This window comes from Nyctibius grandis, chromosome 14 (assembly GCF_013368605.1).
Source record: "Nyctibius grandis isolate bNycGra1 chromosome 14, bNycGra1.pri, whole genome shotgun sequence".
NCBI lineage: Eukaryota > Metazoa > Chordata > Aves > Nyctibiiformes > Nyctibiidae > Nyctibius > Nyctibius grandis.
This window is the reverse complement of record NC_090671.1, coordinates 12,760,186-12,781,216: the sequence shown is the minus strand read 5'-3', so window position 1 is coordinate 12,781,216 and position 21,031 is coordinate 12,760,186. Positions and strand designations below refer to the sequence as shown.

At 44.9% G+C, this 21,031-nt stretch overlaps 1 protein-coding gene across 10 annotated transcripts in view; it reads right to left on the bottom strand.

Moving 5' to 3' along the window:
- The window catches only part of PITPNM2 (phosphatidylinositol transfer protein membrane associated 2), a 138,257-nt gene that overhangs the window by 81,145 nt on the left and 36,081 nt on the right, over positions 1-21,031 (bottom strand). Inside the window, exon 1 of one of the 10 annotated variants that reach the window (XM_068412833.1) lies at positions 19,527-19,555. The exons of the other annotated variants lie outside the window; for them this stretch is intronic. The gene's annotated coding sequence lies outside the window, so the exon portion shown is untranslated. Of the gene's footprint in view, positions 1-19,526; positions 19,556-21,031 lie in introns of those variants that run through there. 10 annotated transcript variants of the gene reach the window in all.

Here is a 21,031-nt window from a genome sequence, read left to right as displayed (position 1 = left end):
TTCCAAAAAAAAAATAGTAATAAATGACAAATTTGCCACAAGCCAAGGACAGTGAGCAGTGCCTAAGGAGACAAATGCAGGTACTGGCAAAGAAAGAGGAACCAACACTATTTGACTGAGTCACCCGATGTGAGTAAGCACACGCGGGGCAGAGTGCCTGCTCCAGACCTACGAGAGCGGTCGTGCCTGGCTGGTGCCCAGCTGTACTCCTTGGAGCCAACTCACGGTGCTTGACAGATGCATTAAAGCTCTGCCCCGGCCTCAGGAGCTAGGGCAACTATCATGATCCCTCATTTGCAGGGAAACTGAGGTACAGAGAGAAAAGTGATCTGGCCCAACACCAAGAGGATTAGTGATGGAGCAGATTCAGGAGTTACTGGGTCCAGCTTTTGCCAAAAAATTTTTTTTAGAGGAGGCAGTAAGGGAGCTCAAGTAAATTAAGTTTCCCTGATAACTAGCCCAATTCTGCAAGAATAAAATGCAAAAGAATTTTTTTTTTTCTTCTTACCAACTGCCTTTGGAGCTATCAGTAATTTCTGCAGAAAATAAAATAAGTCCTGGAAATTATCACAGTTAATAAATCTCTCCAAGAACCTGAGGTTCTCTGCACACATCCCACCTCATCTCCTGTAGCATGCAGACATGCCCTTTCCTGAAAGCTTCAAAAATTTTTCCGTTTTGTTTAAGTCTGGGTAGATCCAGATTTGCTTGATGCAGTAACTTGAATGAAGACGAGCAGAGCCGCCCAGGCAGCCTGCCATAGCCTGTGGCTTCATGACACTCGGGAGAAGCACAGCCACAACCCAACGTTCATCCCTCTCTTCTGTGAGGGTACAGATCTCCTGTTTCCACAAACGACAAGGAAAGAAGCTAGTCAAGATCAAAAGATGCTCAAACCCTCACTTAAAGCAGCATCCTCAAAACCCTGTGCAAATAATCCTTACTGTGGATAACATTATCAGATGTAATTAAGTTGTGCTTTGAACCCAATAGTGGCATTAATATCTTGGGAATCACCAAACAAACTAATTTTTCAGCTGTCAAATCCACAAGACAAAACACTGAAGCAACGCCTGCCCTCCTGCTTTAGCCTTTTATTCCAGCCTGTTTCACCGCTGAACCCCTCCCATCGCCTCTCCCCACCACCACTGGTTTCAAAAAGCCAAGATCTGCCTTCACTCAGGCTCCTCTCCAGGAAACGCTTCTCGTTCCTACAGAGAATTTCTGGATGTAACAAGGCATCAAACAGCCCCAGACCACACATTATAGCAGCCCAACAAGGCAAGTGGAGAGCTTTCCCAAGGGTGGATTTCTCACATTCCTTGAGGACTTGTGTAGAATTCTGTGTGGTTTTATTCCTCAAGGTAAATTGGATTTCAGTTGTCTCCTCCAACTAAAAATTAAACTTCACAAGTCAGGGTGTCCCACAACAAGAGGTCATTCTGTGCACATGGGGCAAAAGAAAGCAATTTAACGAGGATCAAAACAAGACAAACAAAATCTGTTTCCTGACCTCTGAGGCCTGTTCAAATAAACTTTTCTCCTCCATTCCCCATCAAATATCCAAACTGTACCTGGAGTGTCCTTTTTTGAAGTGTCCTTTATAAGCAAGTGTTACAAAAGCAAGTTCACAAAGGGTTATGGCACAAAATTTTCCTTTTCATTAGATGCGCCATAGGATGGAAACCTTGTTCCAGCCTGAAAACACCGGAGGAAGCAAAGCACAGAGCAGAAAGTGTCAAACCCCATCAGCTCAGATCGCAGGGACAGCTCGGAAGGCCTTGACCAAGCGCTGCAGTTCTCTGTCCTGGCTTTGCAATTCTCGCTCCGGTCTGGCCCATTGTTTTACACCTCCAGAATTTCTCCATCCTCACTGCTGCAGCTTCGTGTGTCAGGTCTGAGATAGCAGGAGTCCTGCACAGCCTTTGCAAAAGCCACACACGCCCTTCATTAAAGGGCAGTAGGGCTGTATTTATATCTGACATAAATCTGCTTTGTAAACAGTGACCTGATTCAAGATCTGGAGTTTCTTAGACAGCAGCATCAAGAGCACACGTGTACGCTGGCCTCTAACAGGCAGTACCAGACCTGCCCGACCACGAGAGAAGATGCTGCTCACCCTCCTCACCTGCTGCAAGCATGACGGCATCTAAAAGCCTCTGGAACCGGCAGGTGGGAAGTGAAAATCACCAAAAGCTGGAGGTTTTGGCATATCTAGAAAGTGTAACAGTGTCTTGCAGGTAGAAGAGCCAGAGGGCATTTCAGCTTTGGTCATAGCATGGCATGAAGAAAAGGATAATTATCCTGAGCGATAAAAGTTACCTGCAGTTTACAGGTAATGCAAGTGTCTGAGGGACACTTAAGTTTGGACAGTTCAGTCCAAAATTCACTGCACATGCTGGCTCACAATCAAACCAGAAATCAGCAGAACTGAAAATAACATCCAAGTTCTCGCTCCAGGCATCAGACCCTGTTTTCTCATCTTATTTCTATATCTCTACTTGCTGCCAATTCAAAACGCTACGACAAAAAGAAGTCAGCCCATTAGACTTGTTCTTAGAAGTCTTAAGCTCTTATATATGAAGTTGGTATTGACAGAGCCCGAAAATTGCAGCTGAAGTACATAAAGGAAGCGGTCATGACACAGCCCCCATTTATCTGAATCAGGTCACTACTGTCAAAAGAAATGTTTTTCAAAATGTTAATTAATTTTTAAAAGAATGGATTAAAGGGGGTTCTCAATTAATAGAATACTTTAAGGAGACAAGCTAGAGAGGACTGTTCATTTTATTAATATAGCAATTTACCAGCTATTCAACATCTAATAACTTCCCATTAGAAGCCAACCCTCCTCTTTTCCAGCAGATTAGCCACCCATGTCAGACACAACACAGCTTCAGTAGCCCAACAGCTCAATTTCTGCTGTCCCACAGATTTGCTTTTATTTTCCTTACATCAGTAAGATAAAATCCTGAATAACAGCAAAGTCCAGAAATCAATAGCACAAATAGAGCATTAGTCTTTCTCAAGATGGTATTTTGCTGCAGCAATCCCAGCAACACCAGCTGCCGTAGCACATACTGTCAGTCACTGCAAGAGCTGGGTAGGAATCCCCCGGGTCTACCTGTTCAAGCTTTGCCAGGGGAGGTTCAGGCTGGACATTAGGAAGCATTTCTTCTCAGAAAGGGTCATTAGACATTGGAACGGGCTGCCCAGGGAGGTGGTGGAGTCACCATCTCTGGAGGGGTTTAAGAAAAGACTGGACATGGCTCTTAGTGCCCTGGTCTAGTTGACATGGTGGTGTCAGGGCAATGGTTGGACTCAATGATCCCAGAGGTCTCTTCCAACCTGATTGATTCTGTACCTCATCTGGAAGAGCTCACAAACAATGCCTTTTCCCAACACCTTTTCCACCCAAGTACTACCCAGTAGCACCTCATAGCCTGCCTGGAATCAGAGGGTGTCTTTTCAAAGAGGACATACGGCAATTTCTACTTCTACCAGGAGGTTCAGTTCCCACCACAACCTTGAGTTTTCAAGTTAAGCATGGTCTGCACATATGTAACGCACAAGCAGACACGTTGTTCTGGGTGGTCATTTTAAGCAGCAAGAGTACAGTCAACCCGTGCTGAGGCTCCAGAGACCTCGCAGCAGGACTGGACAACCGTGAGACGTCTGCTGGAGGGCAGAGCTCAGGCAGGAGAGCAGGGACGAGTCCTGTGGCAGGGCACCAGCAACACGCAGTCCCCAACACCTCTAAAGAAACAGACACCTAGATGTTTTATGAACACAGGCAAGAGACATAAGGAGAGAAAAGCTTCTGTCAGGGCAACTCTAAAGTAAGTAAATAAATAAAACCAGAAAAGCCCTATGACTCCAGGAGGAAAGACTGAGCACTACTGAGGGAGAGGCAGGCGCCACGCGAGAGCAGCACGGCAGCAGCCCCCATGCTCGGTGTCTGGCCTCGATACTGCGACCTCAGACCTCAGCATGGAAGGACTCTATCTGGATAAACTTCACTGCAGGATCAGAGCTCTAGGAAGTCCACATAAAAAGATAACAGAAACTGAACGAGGTTACAACTAAGGCTAATACCACCCAAAAGCTAAAGCAAACAAAAACATTCCAGTCTATCAGCTTTAGCTGCAAAGACTATTCAAACTGCTCTTAAGACCGTAACAGCCATATGCCCAGGCTTTAATAACAAGGGACACCTTTCCCCCAGCTCCTGCTGTTGCAATTTTAAGGAATGAATCCAGACATCAGCAGAAGGGGAAGTTCAGGATATATACAGCATCGGTTTCCAAGAGAATATTTATCATGTCATGTGAGACCAACATTTTTAGCCAACTTGGCAGAAAATAGACAAGCTGCAAAGCTACCCTAAAAATACCAGTCTTGATAATTACCAGAAAGAAAAGCAAAGCATAAGCAATGGCAGCACTAACAATCCATACTTTTAGTGACAACCTGCTAACAATTTTTTTTTTAGTTACATACACCACTTCTAAAAGATTGCCTCAGTTGCCCAGGTGCACAATTTGTGTTTAGTTTTAAATCATGCGATTAAAATACAAGCTAAGCTCATTCCAGACTGATGCCTTATGGCTTCACCTGTGTGATTTACTGTATATTTATCCCTCTCCACCTCTCTTCAGCACAGTACTATGAAGTTTCCAAATTCTGAAAGTCAACTGCCCCCAACAGACACATTCATAACACTCCCAGCTGCAAGCACGGCACAAAGCTGTGACGGGATGAAGAAATCCTGGAGAAAGATTAGGGAAAAAAAAGACAAATTGCCATTGTGCATCAGCTCCACGGTCCATCTCGTCTGGCGTGGTGTCTGCGAGCTGTGCAACGGGTGCTGGAAAGGATGCCCATAACTCTCACAAGCTGTTAGTTATATCGCACCTGCCCATAAATGAAGCTTCTCCCAAACCCCAGCATGGTAGAGGCAGGGTTATGCTCCTCATAACATGCGATATAAAGCTGTTTTCTACCAGGAGTAGGAATGCTATCCAAGGAACAGCAAGGCAGCTAGAAGGAATGGGAATCAGAGCATCATTATTTGGGAACTGAAGAACTTCAGACCTGAGGGCAGACCGCCGGCTCGCCCAGACTGACAGCTCCAGTGGCTGCTCACATCAGAGAAGCTTATTAATGTTTCTGATCTCTACTGGAGTCAATTCCTTGCAAAAAACAAAGGAAGGAGGAGCAGAAAAAGGTAATTTGAAATTGTGCTTCTTGGGAAGGTGTGAGGTTAAAGTAAGAAGTCCTAACCACCCTCCTAGTTGCTTTTCCCCTGAAGAGTAATGCATATCATAGGCTGTCTGCCCTGCTGAGGTCTTCCACTCATCCACCATTACCTTTTAGTGCAATTATACAGACAAAAGATCAGAGGAGAGAAACCACTAGGAAACAAAACAAAAGATGGCATCAACAATTAAGTAAATCCAGGACCCTTATCCTCTCTGTTCTCCCACTAAAATAGAAGCTTTTGCCAAGAACCAGCTACCCCTCCTTCCTCGGGACAGCACTATTCAGCTTCAGCATTTTTAATAAAATCGATAAAGATCAAAAACATCCAAAGCTAGTAAAAAGCTTAACAACTTAGCCCTAGGCTAGAGGTGCAGCGAGAAGCTGGCTGACCGCCTGGACAGAAGCCACACGCGGGTGAGATGCCTCCATGGCCATGCGCCGCTGACAGTGGCTCTTCCCAAGACATGAGCCAGAACACAAACAGCTCCTGCTCCCACAATGAGTAACTGCGGGGCTTGCAAGAGTCAACAGTTGTAAAAGAAAACTTATTTTTGTCACCAAGATCAGCAAGGGTGACTCACAATAGGCTCGGGAGCCTCGCTGATGAGTTTCATTGTTATGCAGTCACTTTTCACCCTTAATTTTCAAAAATACCCCGAGTGACAATAATGACAATAGAGCTTAATAGCCATAATTAGCTAACGCCAGAGAAAACTTCCAAGTTCCAAACTAATCAGAATTGCTACTTCTAAAATGCATCCAAAATGAGTGATGCAGTCGATCCCTGTTGGTCACTGAAATTAGAAGAGAAAAATCTAAGGGGATGAGCCATTATCTTCTGCAAATTCAGCAACAAGATCCCAATAGCCCTGTCAGGAGAAAGACCAGCAGCAAGCAGGATGGTTTAGGATGATTTATTGCTAAATACATTAGAAGCATCTCCCACTCACAAAATAAATAGGTCTAACTGTATCAAAACCAAGCAAATCATTGCCTTCTCAAGCACAGATTAATGCATTGTTTTCCAGGGAGGGTAAAGAGGAAAAAAGGATGAGGCAAGCTTTGAAAGTAACTTGCCAACTAACTGATGGCTCAATACATACATTTTGGAAAGTTTTCTGGTTTACACAACTGAGATCACTCTCTTGAAACGACCGAACGCACCAGAAGCGCCGAGAAGCCGATGTGCAACTTGCTCCATTGACTCAGTCAATGCAAAGAGCAATGCAGAAAAGCAGACTTGTTAACCAAGCAGTCAAATTTAGGAGCACCACTACTGTTTCTTAAAGCACCACAATTGGCTGGAATCTTTATTTAGGACTAAAGTCCAGTAGCTCTCCTCTAAATAGGGGATAACATGGAAACTATTCTCCTTGTGGAGTTTATTTTGAGCTGAAAATATTTTCCAGTTTCATGCTGACAGACAAGATTGTAACTACATTGTGTTACAGAATAATGAGTGAATTTTCAAAGCCTGTCACAGGGGAAAGTAGAGGAAGCTGCATTTTCCTCTTCATGGTATTTGTTCCTGCAAAAGGACCCAAATAAACAGAGCACGGCTATCTATCCCATCTATCATCCCAGGCAAGATGAGATAATCAGATTAGCCAAACAGTTATAAATTGACCATATCTGAATGAGAAGGAAGTAATTTTCTCATATTCCTCTCCCTGGCAATCATCTCCAAGATTTTCAAAACAACAGTATCAGCCTCCCAAACACTTCCCAGTACTGAGCTCCTCTGGGATTTAGAGATAAATTCCTTCAGCCTCTCTGGAAGCCCCGGGTTAGCTTGTCACATTTATTGGAGAAAATGGCTTGCTAAGCTGACATGGTAAAAGCATGCATTAATACCCCTAGTTTTATCCATACCTTCGGTGATGTTCTTCTCAAAGAGCATTCTTGTGAATGGCTACAGAAACCCTCCTGGGGGAGGCTCTTCCACTCTCTTCACCCAAGCCAGCATGCGTTGGGTGCAGCACAAGGAGAGATTACAAAGACAAAGTGGATCATGCCAGACCAAGGGCAACGGGAGCATCCAGGAAGAAAGCTAACGAGCATGAGGAGGTTTTAAAGGTCCCACTCACAGGAAGAGAGTGAACTTCAACGTGCAGTATTTGCACCAAAGGCAGCCCTCTCTGAAATTCCACTTTGGCCCCTTACTCATGTTTTGAGGTGCCCTAGGACCAACGCTTAAGTTATCACTTAAAGTCCTACTCAAAGTGGGAGAGGATTAGTTAACTAAATGTATTTCATTTCTTATACCTGAAGACACTTACAGTATCTGCCATCTGTACTAAACAGCTCTTTGGAAGAAGCTCCCTAAGCCAGAATGGCAGACGAGCACGCACAAAGTTATGGTAACAGCAAGCACAGCCCACTTAAAGCTCTTCAGCTGTGAAGGTGATTGGCATTATTTCCAGATTAAAAGCCTTGTTCAACACAAACCATCAGCTAGATGACACCACATGATTTTTTTGTGAATGGTAAGTTGCTGGTTTGCCAGAACACAAGGTGCCTCATTTTTTCCCCGTAAGACACCACTAATCCTCTATGCAGAGCTAAAATACCTCTTCTGCCCAGCCTGGCGTTCTCAATGTTGAGAAATACTGGAAAAGAGAGTACTTTGACTCAAAATAAGGAGAGTTAAAAGAAATGTCAGCAGTTTTTCTTTTAAAATGCATGTAGCCCTGTGCACTGAGCTAGGAACACTCCCAGTTCCCTTAGATGTTTTAGCATGCACCAATTCTTCTGAAAAATGTGGTAGAGACAAACCTTCCACTTGATAGAAACATCCTTCTTGGTGTCAGCCACAGAAACCCTTCTCCTCCTCCACTCCCCAAACCAACAGTCCCATCCCTGGACCTCTCCTAGCATGCATCCCACACCAAGGCACTGGTGACCATGAGGTCCACCCTCAAGCCCACCTGGCAATGTCGCCTTCTGATGCTTTTTGGCTTAATCCTCTCAGCTCCAGGAGATGGAGAAGGCATCTCTTCTGGATTGCTGTTTCTGTAACTGGTACCCCTAGTTAATGTCAAACACCCTCTGCCCCTTTCCTGCAGTACGATTCAGGCACAAAATTAGCACCAGCTAAGTGATACAGAGAGTGACAGAGATGTGAGGGTTACGACACATCACCCAAACCCATGACACTTCCATAGAAACCACAGCGGGAAAGAGAAAAGCCTCAAAAAGCTGACAAGATAAAACACACATGGTGAAATAAGTCATTCTGGTGGGAAAAATATACATGTGCAAGATCCTCCCCAGTCCTCCAGCAGCTCAGGCATTCAGAGGTAACGCAGTTAACACCAAACTGACGCCAACAAAACTTTTTGCAGTCCCTCAGGCTGCCCATGCTTTCCCTGGGGGGATATTTCACAGGACAAACTTGTTGGGCATTATAAGCAACTTTCTTCCCTGTTACTCAGGGATGTTCTTGTTAGTGTCACTAAACACAAAGGAACTTTCTTAACTTTTTCTTAGATTGGGTAAAGCCTTCCAGAACATACGTTGTCCTCATTAGCAGGATCAATTAAGCAAATAAATACTGGAATGTACAAGAGAAGCAATTGAATTTTTTGGTCAAACCTCCCTGCAGACAAAAAACATTCAACAAAAAACCACATTACTACCAACGGCACAAATTTTCAGGTGTAAACTAAGAAGCAAAAAAAAAAAAGGACTGAAATATATTCCACTACACACTTGCCTACTCCAGAGAAGTGTTTCTGTGTGACATCAAAGAAAGAGAATAAGGGGGGAAAAAAAAAAACAACAGAGATTCAAGAATGCTAAGCAATGGCTTTTAAATAATTCAGGCTGCTCTGCTCTTGTTCTGGAAAACCAGTCATATTCCCGTGCTTGGCAGAAGCAAGCTGGCTTTATCGGGAGAGATGCAAACATGCACGGAAGGAGGTTGTTTGTTACAAACTGAATCACTCAGTGATACGCCTGATGCATCTCCAGACCCTTTCCAGATAGAGGAATAACATCCCCAGCTTGCCCGGTGCTGAGCTCAATTGACTACCCACTACAGTACCTCTGCAAAAGCCAGAAATAAGAGCCAAGCCAAATTTCCAGGAGGTTTGGAAGCAAATCTGGACACGAACACTTTTCAAAAGGTCAGAGATGTTTGGTTCAGGCTCATTAGCTCAAAGAACAACAAATTTTAGTGTGACTGTCACCCGGACTGTACAGAAATTCCCACAACAAACACCACCTTCGTGCAATAAAAAGCAAACTTGCTTACCGTGGCACAACGCAAAGCTGCCTGCAGGACTTCAAGAGAAGCTGCTCTGCTCAAACAGCACACCTCCAATTAACGCCGCTCGCTCCAGGCACACACGCCCTCGCATCATGTGCGAGTGACACCGAGCAGCTCACGCCACTGAATCTTTGCTGTTCCCTCTGCTCAGCTGATACGAGTCTACGCGTCGCGCTGGTCCTCACACGGGGAGCTACAAGAGCAAGAACGCACCGTGTGCATCTTGCTCTCCTATTATGGTTGTGATGGTATGAGCTGATTGCCCCTGTTTTTCCCTTCGGTAAGCCAAAGCTTTACCGCTAGCATCTTTCATAGATAGCACATGACTCTTCTGCTTAGGGAAAAAAAAAAACCATGATTGCTTTTCAGGTCTTGAAAAATACTTTAGTCTGATGGATTTGTTTTTTCTGGAATTCGTTTCTAAATATATACTCTACCTACCACTTCATCAAAAGCAGAGCTAAAGACATTAAACAAGTCAATACATTAAAAGGTTTATCTTGTTAGAGGTTTTACATCTACCTAATAATGAGTTCTGGTAACTGCTGCCTGTATATGTTTATTATTGTAAGATAGTCTTCAAAAAAAATAAAATCTGTGTAACAGCATAACCTTCCCTTTCAGCTGCATAAAAATGCCATGTTCCAATCAATATCATCATTAGCAAGAAACTAAAAAAAGATCAGCAGAAGCTATAAAATACAGTAAATTACATTCTGAGAACAGCTTTACTGCCACCATATTTTATAGAAATCCTATTCAAAATTCACACGTGGAAAAAAAAAATCAGATATACATGAAAAAGCGAATCTGGACAGGAGATAGAGCAAATATGTTGTGTTCCCTGACAAGCAGGATAATAAAAGCAGAATGGTAGACTAGAATCTGACCTTTAAGGGTCAGTCACATTTTCCATGTGCTGTTAAATATCTCTTGCAAAAGTGGGGAGGGGGGGAGAATCAATTCATAAAAAAAAAACCTGTCAGTGTTTACATGAAGTAACCAGTGAGAAATTATTATTTTCAAAATCAAAGCAAACCTCCCATTACTTATCTGGACAAGAAGAAATTGTAGCGTCACTCTGCTGTTATTTGGCATTTAAAGGTTTTACGCATCTCACCGAGTTTGAGTCTCTGAAAACAGGCACTTCCATCGCACAAAATAACACCATTCCTCCCTCTCCAAGTCCAGAGGCACCGAAGGGCACAGCAGCTGAGTTCACAGAGCACTAGATGAGCGTAAGCATTTCTTTAGCCAATAAAAACAAAATTCAAAACAAAGCTACAAATATAAACTCAACCTGGACTGTGAGCCCGCTGCTTAGGGAACACAAGCTGTTCAGCCCTTTGGTTTTACTTACCTTCCTGAACAAAAAGTCATTAGAAGATGCTGACATGTGGAATCAAATCTGCTGCCACCTTATTACCTGGAGTAAAGAGCCATAGGCTTAGATCCCAGAGCCCCCACCCCTTCATCATCTCCAACCAGTAAGGAATCCGATATTTATTAAGAATATCTGGTCATTAGAATTCCACATCAAACAAAAGCAGAGAGGTCCAAAATTTAGACAAGCTTAGTATAGCTGAAAAAAAAAGGAGCAAACCCCTCTGCTTTTTTTGGTTGCTCATTTCACAACAGCTTGGAACATCTGCAGGAACTGCCTCACCAAGTATATCCCAGGGCGTGCTTACTATTTATTCTCCGGCTAATTTCAAACCACCACCCTCTGCCAGAGCTGGCTGAAAACACGACCCTGCGGCCACCCACCTCCAGGCTCCGTTCCCAAGGGGGAACAACACTGGGCAGGGCAGCAAGCGAGCCCCGAGGCTGCGGGTGCTGTGCAAGGCACCCGCCGTCCTTCCCTACAAACTCTGCTTACCTCACCTATGGCAAAGGCTTCCTTCATTCCGCTTTGCTGGACTGAGGCTACTTTTGATCAGACTCGGGAAGATGAAAGGAAAGGAGATACAGAAGCATGGTTAGAAGTAATTACGATGCCGGAAACCAAATCAAAACAAAGATACAGGTTTGAAGGAGTCCACCTCTATTAATCTCAGTCTGAGGGGATGATAAAAATGTTTCTATTCAAATTATGATCTTTGATGAAAAAACTCAGTATTTGGTACAGGAAAAATACAGCAGTATTTCCATTTATTTCCATTTCCTTAGCTATGCCAGGTAAGATTACCTCTACTGCATGTTTCCACGCATGATTCATAAATCAGAAGTGTCCCTAATTTAAATCAAAAAGACGGATTTGAGACACTGTAGCCAGGTGACACTCCCTGCGCAGAACAAATATAACAACACTATAATTCTCTTTGAAAAGTTGGGGGTTCAGGGCTGTTTTTTTCCAGGGATTTTTGTTTAACAGTACACTTCTTTCTTTTTACCTTTCTGCCAGCTTCTGTAGAAGAAAACAAATCAAGCCTCTGTGACTAATCCTTAGCTTTGCCAGCTGACAAAAACCACTGCATTACCACACCACGCTGAAAATAAAAAGAAAATTACAATTTATCTTTGGGGGAGGAGAAAATATGAAGCACACACTGGTCCTCTGCCTTCCCCCTCATCCCCGAGGCATCACCCTGCACCGACATCCTTAATGACCCAGGGCTGACACTGCTCCCTTCGCTTCGGGGAGGCCTCTACAGTACCGTGATGCACATTGATCAGGCAGAAAAACCACGTTAAGGCAGAAAGAGAGAGAGAACTGTCTCTCTGCGATAGAGGAACCGCTGTGAGAAGTTGCCATGGAGAAAAGGGAACTGCTGAAGTGTCTTGAGGTACACGGTGCCGAGAGACATTACAGCAAAGCCAGAGGGAATACAGAAGCAAATGGATTTAAGTGCTCCCACAAACCCAAAACTTCCAGACAAGAAATTACCAGTAATTACTAATAATATAATTTTCATGCAGCACTCATCGGCATGAACCAGTTCTGTCCTCACAACAAAGAGGAACAACAAAAGCCACAAACAGTTACCAAATTAGCTTATTAAGTTCTCTGGGATTTTTTTGAACCTACATAACCATCAAAATTGGTCTGAATGCACAAACACGATTACAATAAAAAGGGCCAGATATCTTCTGGACACGGCAGCGTCAGATACATCATCACCGCGCGGAGGAAGCTCTCTTTCAAGGGAACGAGGGCTGCTCCCCCAGAGCCGCTGCCCGTCCTGCAATGCTGCTGCTTTGTGGGAATTGCTGCTGTACAGGAGGGATTCAGGAAGCTGTTACTCCTGTTTCAAACATGCTCCTCTTTAATAAAAAGAGTGTGCACTGACCAAGTGGCAGAGGAAGCTAAGTAGATTGTCCAGACCACCACAAAAAAAACCTACAGCACCATTAAGAGGTGCTAACTGAGAGCCCAAAGGCTGCAGCTAATTTTCCTCCCGTGTCTGTCCCTATTTCCCATCAAAGTACAAGCCCCATAAGGCAGAAAGCCCAACCACGATCAGATAATCTCTTCATCATGATCCAGGCACAGGCAACACTGCCCATGGACCAAAGCAGCTTCGTCTGTCCAGCGGGACCCGTGTCTGTCAAAAAATTAACCTTAGGATTAAAAGGTGACAAGGCCCCTACTGATGGCCTGGTGAAGAAGGTGCCATAATTTCATCAGGAAGGTAAAGCAAGTCCTGAAGAGGAGCAAGGGGCAGGAGGACAGAGGAGGGCTTCCTCCGGCTCTGCAGAGCCCTTCCCACCGCCTCTCGCCGGGAGCCGGGGCACCCAGAGGGGAGCGGAGCCGGTCGGAGGCTGCAGCGGCCAGACCAGGACACAGCTCATTCCAGAGACATTTTTAGCACGAAGAAGGAAAGAGAGCCCTAGCTATGCTGTATTACTGCATCCGCTTGGTTTCCAGAATTTCAAACGCTATAATGATACGGTTCCTGGAAAAGCACTTCTAACCGAATTAGAGGACATCTCGTGAGCACTCCCTTGGCAGCAAGACGACCATGATGTGGAGAGACTCCTGACTGCACGATCCATGTCCTCCGTAATTCAGTTACGTGCCCCTTTTAGCACAGGCGAGAGGCAGGTGTTTTAAAAGCAGCTTGCTCTTAAGTTTGTGTTTTGGTGTGGGTTTTTTTTGTATTTAGGGGTTTTTTTTATTGCTTTGGTTCCCCCTCTCCCTCCATTTCTTTTAAGTAGTAAAATGAATTGCTGTTCTTTCTCCTTTACCCATACTGGTTGTGCTGCTGAGAAAACCCTTGCGCTAGAGCAATACTCAACTGAAGACAAAGCATGGACTCAGTTTTCTTCTGAGCAGGGAGTACAGAGACTCTAAGAAGCTTCACCCTACACTAACTAGGTTTGGCATTGCACAGACACGCTTGCTTAAGGAATTTTTATGCAGTGGAAAAAGAGATTTTCCACAGCGACAAATACTTTATACAGTTGTCCAAAGGAAAACACCCATTTGACAGTAGATTCAGTCCATCCTTGGATTCATCCATGCTCCGAAACATGCCCTTAAAAGGAGAGTTAGTTGTTCTTTTGCGTTAAGCAAAGCTGTGTTAAAATGTTTGTTTCTGATGGAACAGGGAGACAGACATCGGGAGGAAGCAAGCTGTGTCTGAAGAGCAGAATTTCTGGCAGATGGGTCAAGAGCAGCAGCTGTGTTCAGAGAAAACACATGCATCTTCACATACTTCGGGTTGCCATTTGGAAAACATCACAAGAGACAGTTTACAGCAAGGGGAAAAGGGGCTGTTTTTGACAACAACTGTCAGGATACTGTTCTCCTGAACCTTTCCAGTGGGTGCTGCAGATGGATGTCTCATTGGGCAGGGAAAAGGTCAACATTATTAATGAAGCTGGACCAGGTCATGACAGTACCAGAAAAACCACATAGAAATGCATATCTTTATGGCAGCATGGTGACCACATGCATGAGAACAGCCCTCACTTGCCCAAGTCCAAGCTGAGCCACCGCTGTTCCAAACCAGGCTTGAATTCCCTCGGCAGCACTGTGGCCCTGGGCTGCGCTCCCTGTGCCCATCAGGAGTACATTTCTCTTCTCCCAGCGAGAGGGTTGAATTTACCTCCACAATGCACAAGGAATGTGAAAGGGGAGAACAATTCTGGCCTACGTCCTTGATGTGAAGCAGGTAGCTAGCACAGGGATGACCAAGGAAGATTGAACCTGAGTAGCCAGAGCCCAACAAGACTGAAACGAAAGAGTTCACACTTAATAAGCAAATGACCAGGTTTTACAGAGCCCATTATACACCACTTTCTGCAGCAAAGTCAAATAGTAGCTCCACAGATTCTCTGCAAGTCAGCCAGGAGAGCTCAGTAAAAGCAAAGGGCTGCTGCTGGATTTACTGAACTGTGTCACGGAAAGAGCTACACATGCCTTATCGTCACTGAAATGCTACAGAGATAACGCCTGTGTGTCAGCTGCCTCCTGGAAACGCAGCTAAGGGTACTGTTATGCTTATTCCGCATTGAAACCAGTGTATCAAATCTTTCATGCTAACAGAAGTTCCAGACACCCAGCAGAAAATGAGAGCATCAACATTACCACCATGTATTTCGAATTGTCCTGGCCTCAGCACGCTCTCTCTAGCCCTTCCTTCAAGATGTTCTAAGCGGATAATTTTCCCCAGGTAAGGCCAGGGAGACCCAGGAATTGTTACAAGCAGAACTAGTAATGAGTTTACCAAATCCCTTATGCCAGTTACACTTAAAAAGCTGCCCTAAACACACTACATGGTAACAGTAATTAAACAAGCAACAACATGGTGCTCCCAGGATCTTTCCATTGAAGGGCTGGGAAGCACTTAAGCCTTTGTCACACAACCGCGTAGGGGCAGCTTTGCCCTCTTTCCTCCTGGTGAGGACGAGGAGGCAGCACTCCGCCTTCAGAGAGGCACTACACAGGTTAACAAGCACTCTTGTTTTCTCCCTTAGAGCTCAGGGATACAGAGGAACATGAAGTGTGATATGAACATCTGGTTTAGCAAACACACACAGGAGGGATGCAATAAGAGGAGGAAGAACATTAGAGATAATCATGTCAAAGACTGAGCCAGTCCTACGAGCCTTTTGCAAGTGAGAGCACCAAGGATTACTCCTGAAAATCAGCGTGTGGTAAAGAAGAAAGCAGGGCAGCAAAAGGATAACTCAGCCAGCAACACTGATTATAAAGGAAAATAAATCATCATTCTATTGCGGGTGCCCTCAGCATCATTTCAAAAGATTACCCTACTGAAAGCACCTCTTCAGCCTGGTAAGATCAACAGAATTTGGGAAAAGGAGATCACCTCCAAGTGCCTGGCAAGTCCTCTAACAGAAATACACTCTTACCCTCAACCAGGGCCAGCAACCGAAGAGCTGACAAGCAGGAGAGCTGTTTGCTTCATCCTGTATTCAACAGGGTCATCTCCTCCCAACTGTTACTCTGAGGAGTTGGTCCTCCAACTATTTGCTATTTATGCACATTGTTCATCCGAGCCCGCCTCGTACTTGTAAGCATTCACAAGCCTTCAGATAAGACTTGCTCTATTCATAAATAGCAGAGCTCAAACAGAGAAAGATCCCAGAATTACTCAGAGCTATTGAGAGAAGGGAAATTAGATAGCAGGTACAGACAGAAAGCCTGAGCATGTGTGTTATATATTTAAATTACATCAATATTTCTTCAAAGCCTCACTGGGTTCCTTATGGTTTGGGGGGTTTCTGTGGGGCTTTTTTGGTTTGCTTTTGGTGGGGTTTTTTTGGAAGGTTGCAGTTGCAAAGGCAATATTCTTACCAAAAACGATCACACAGCTGCTTGTCACAGTGGGAGAAGAAGAGGGCAGGGAGAGGCTGAATACCGTATAATTCATATTCAAGCTTACTGAGGAACAAGAAAGTACGGCTAAAAGGAGCTGAAAAGTCAAACTAGAAAAAAAAAATTCAGACAACAAAACCCCACGCACACACAATCCAGAGTTTAGATACTTAACGCATTGTCACAAGAGACAGGTTGCCCAGAACAAAGCACATGCAGATGAGGAGGGACCCGTGCAGCGTGCGACATGCACGCACTGAGGAGCAACGCCCATGTCCCTTTGTGCTGCTATGTGCTCGAAGAGAAACGTGAAGGAGTTCACGCTTCCTTGATACCTGGCCCTGGCTGAAAGCTGGAAAACGCATGGCTTCTGCTAATAAATCCCTTAATAAATTAAGGGAACTTCTCATCATAGAAAAAAGCCATACCCACTGGAAACCACACTTAGTGAACACAGTAACTAATAACTACAATGGGAACTCAAGCCATTTATTTCATATGTTCTTAATTCCTTTCCTCATCAGCTTAATTATAAACCAGCATTTTTCTTCTTAAGATTTTTTTTCTGCCCTGTAACTAGCATATTGCATTATTGCTCCATTGCTCCTTCGAGGATTTTTTCACCCCTCGCAGTCCAAGAACTAACTTATCCCTTTAAGCCCCAAACCTGTGTACACACATGCGGACAGACAGCTCTCCTGAACTCCAGGCTACAAATGTAGGTAGGTAGCACAGTCCTGTTTTGTGCTGCTTCAGAAGAAAAAGAAAAAACAAAACCAAAATAAAACAAGAGTGAAAACCAAACACCAAACCTTTAGCAAAACCCTTTTTTGCTCCACCAGCCACTTGGACTGAAACCAGCTTCTCACAACAAGGCTTTGGCAATGCCCTGCTCCCTTTTCCACGAAGCGAACCCACAGCGTTACACTGCGCCACAGACGCTCCTCTTCCAAACCCACCCACTCTCAATTTTCATCCTTTGCTGTACATGGACACGATAACCCCTCTCCAGGCTAAAAACCGCAGAAAATAATTACAGGTTGAAGAACACGCAGGAACAGCAAAATACAACTAGCATTTCTGACATTATTGTGCTGGTGAGTCATCAATTAATTCTTGTTTGTCAGCTCCTATAAAGGCCAAGATCTTCAAAGGCAGCTGGGGCCAACAGACCCTTGACTGAGACGGCAGCCAGGCTTGGGCCCAGATGCCCAGAGCCAGAAATGCCTTTCCCCCTCTTTAACTGTTAGCTGCCAACAAAAGTAGGAAGGGATCACAGAATCACAGACTGGTTTGGGTTGGAAGGGACCTTAAAGATCATCTAGTTCCAACCCCCTGCCACGGCAGGGACACCTTCCACTAGACCAGGTTGCTCCAAACCCATTCAACCTGGCCTTGAACACTGCCAGGGAGGGGGCAGCCACAGCTGCTCTGGGCAACCTGGGCCAGGGTCTCATCACCCTCACAGGAAAGAATTTCTTCCTCATATCTCATCTAAATCTCCCCTCTTTCAGTTTAAAACTGCTCCCCCTCATCCTATTACTACTTGCCCTTGTAAAAAGCCCCTCTCGCGCTTTCCTGTAGGCCCTTCAGGTACTGGAAGGTGCTAGAAGGTCTCCCCGGAGCCTTCTTTTCTCCTCAGAGAGGAACTTCATGGGCCAACATCCTTCCCTCCAGCCTCTCTCCCAACTGTGAACTCCACAACAAGACACTCAGCACACAAACCCCAGCGGTATTTAAGCCAAGCCCAACTCTGCCAGTCAGTTCTGTCCCTCCAGAGAAGCAGCTCCTCCATCATGAAAACCCAGGGTTTAGTTTCCATCCCTGGTGCAGCTTTACTCCAGATTCAGCAAACAACCTTCTGTCGCTCAGCCAGAAGCCCTTCACCACAGGCGGCAGGTCTAACAGATGCCCAGACCCCAAGTAACAACAGCAGCAGATCAAAAAGCACCATTGCGCCGACACGGAATGACAGAGGCGATACCGACACAGCTTGCTTCAAGCTGAGGCAGAAGTGGATCAGGGGATTTGTTTGCATCATTTGCCCTTCATTAAGATCCTCTTGGCTGGGACACGGAGGGGAAAATCAGGGATGTATTCATATTTAATGGCAGGGACCACATAATAATTTGGAGTCTCTATGCCCAAGTGTCACACATATCACTTGTATTGAACACATTTTATTTCCTTTATCCTTACTTTCCAGTTTTTCTTTCCTATGGCAACCCACTGTGTCCTTCCTATACATTTGCCTTCCTCCCTACCACGAGCTCTGTTTGAGCAAAGCTTTGCAGAACAGGAAAATCCATCCCCTGCTGCAGCCAGCCAGATCAGGCTCTTTTCTCTAAAGGAAACAGCGTTTAAATATAATAGTAATCTTCCACAACTCGGAGCTAGGAAAGCTGGTGATCAACAAAACGGAAAATCCCAAGTCACCGGGGTCCAAGACTCAAATTTCTTATCCCTAAAAACAGCTTCCACACATCCCTGTTGCCTTGCAAACTTAGATCAGCTAAAAAAGAACCACCGCAAAGGGAACGCAGCTTGTCCGGTGGCCAACACAGCTTTCTCCAAGTGGGATCAGAGGTAAAGCATTCAAAAGTCCCATTAACAAAGAAGCAGCCTTTGGATGTTTAAGTGGCTTAATGCTTTTGGAAAACAGGGCTTGAGTGCATTGGTGATCCAGTATGCTACTGGAAAATTGTGTTTCTGCTGCTTAAAAGCTTATGGATCTAGGAAAATCCAAGTTACGAGAAATTTTAATGTCGTAGATACAGACGTATTTCAACACCCCTAAAGCATACAGAAAGTCAACCCAAAGTCACAAGGGACTAGCAATTTTGGATGCCCAAACTGACACCTTCTTTTAAAAGGAATGCAGTTTTTATGAGATAAACCCGCAACCACCTACTCATCTCCTGAAAAGACAGAGGCGCAAACAGACTTCCTTTGCTCAGAGAAATATTTCCTTCCATGTTTCACAATAAAAAGATAAATAATAATAATAATAAAAAAGAGAGAGAAGGAGACAGACAGACATCTGGGTTATGTTCTAAATGTAATTAGAAGCCTGACAACAGGACAGAATAATGTCAAACAAATTACAAGCAATGTGTTTTCATTCACAGGGTGACAAGTCAACAGGCAGTCAGTTAATTTTAAGACTGATTATGTACCAACTCCTTAAATAAAATAAACACACTCACGTACACGTAAAGCAATAGGGAGTCCAAACACACCATCGATCTCCCTTTGGGCAGGGCTGAACATCTCAGTTCTATCTGAGAAATAACGAGTGTGAGTATTTTAGGGGGGTGGTTTGTTTTACAAGCAGCTGCCCCTCCTTTCTGAGTGCCCAAGCCAACATGCTTTGGACCGCAGACCTGGAGCTGCTGAGCACCTTCCTTAGTCACTAAACACTGACACAAGCATATATAAGTGCATATATAAAATGAAACTACAGAGCGCAACTCCCACTCACAGCCCTGCCTGAGGCGATATAACCTTCCGGAGGAAGAGTCATAGGATCCTAACAAAGGTCTTTGGAGACCAGCACCTTCACACCCCATCAGATGACTCCTCTCCCGGGTACCGCAGTGTGCAGACAGGGAAGGGCTTTGCCATCTGAGCTGGGGTACACTTCCAGGGGCTGACTGGCACATCCCCTTCCCACGCTCAGGGGCTCTTAGGCATCTGGTTTTGGGGTTTCTTTGGTCAGGGTAGGGAGATGCAACCCCACAAGCAGAGGGGAACCCGCTGGCTGAGAACTGCACACTCCTAATCAAAGTAACTGTCAAACTGAGCAGTGATGGTGGAAACAAGACTTCTCTCCTAAGTGAGATGGCTCTGCCAAAAAGCTTTTCAGAATAGACAAAGCTTCAGAGACTTACAGTGTTGCCTGCAACAGACTATGGACAGAGCAGGGACAAAAGCAGCTGCAAAAGACTCCACAATATTCACAGAATCACACAGAATCACAGAATGTTAGGGATTGGAAGGGACCTCGAAAGATCATCTAGTCCAATCCCCCTGCCGGGGCAGGATTGCCTAGACCATATCACACAGGAATGCGTCCAGGCAGGTTTTGAATGTCTCCAGAGAAGGAGACTCCACAACCTCTCTGGGCAGCCTGTTCCAGTGTTCAGTCACCCTCACCGTAAAGAAAGATTCCCCTCCCTGAACTTTAAGGTCCACTGGGGGACAGTTCTGCTGAGTGTAAAAGGACGTAAAGACGAATGAGAGCAATCCCTGAGCAAACTGGGGTGTGTTCTTGCAGGAAAGCAGCACACCTCCTTCTCAGTGATCTGCAGGCAGCTCCTGCCTGACAGCGGGTTTCCCGTTGTGGAGATGCACCCCTGCTCCGACGGACCCATTCTGCCTTCCACATTGGCACCTACAGGGCCCAATTTACACAAAGCTTCAACACTTCCCACTTCTGAGGCAATTTTAAAATAAATAAATAAATAAATAAAACTACCAAGAAACAGAGGGGGAAGATGTGCAGGCTGGGAAGAGAGCAGTTGCAGGGGCCAGCACTTCATTTTCTTGCAGCAATAAGAACTACCTATTTGTTTGAATGATGGTGGCTTCACGGGAACACCAATGCAGTGCCAAAAGACGACAGCTATGACGTAAACAGAGGGGAAAAGCAAACAGACTCGGTGCAAAGCGTTAAGGCAGCAATGGGACACGATGGTGGAGATGCCAGGCTGCAA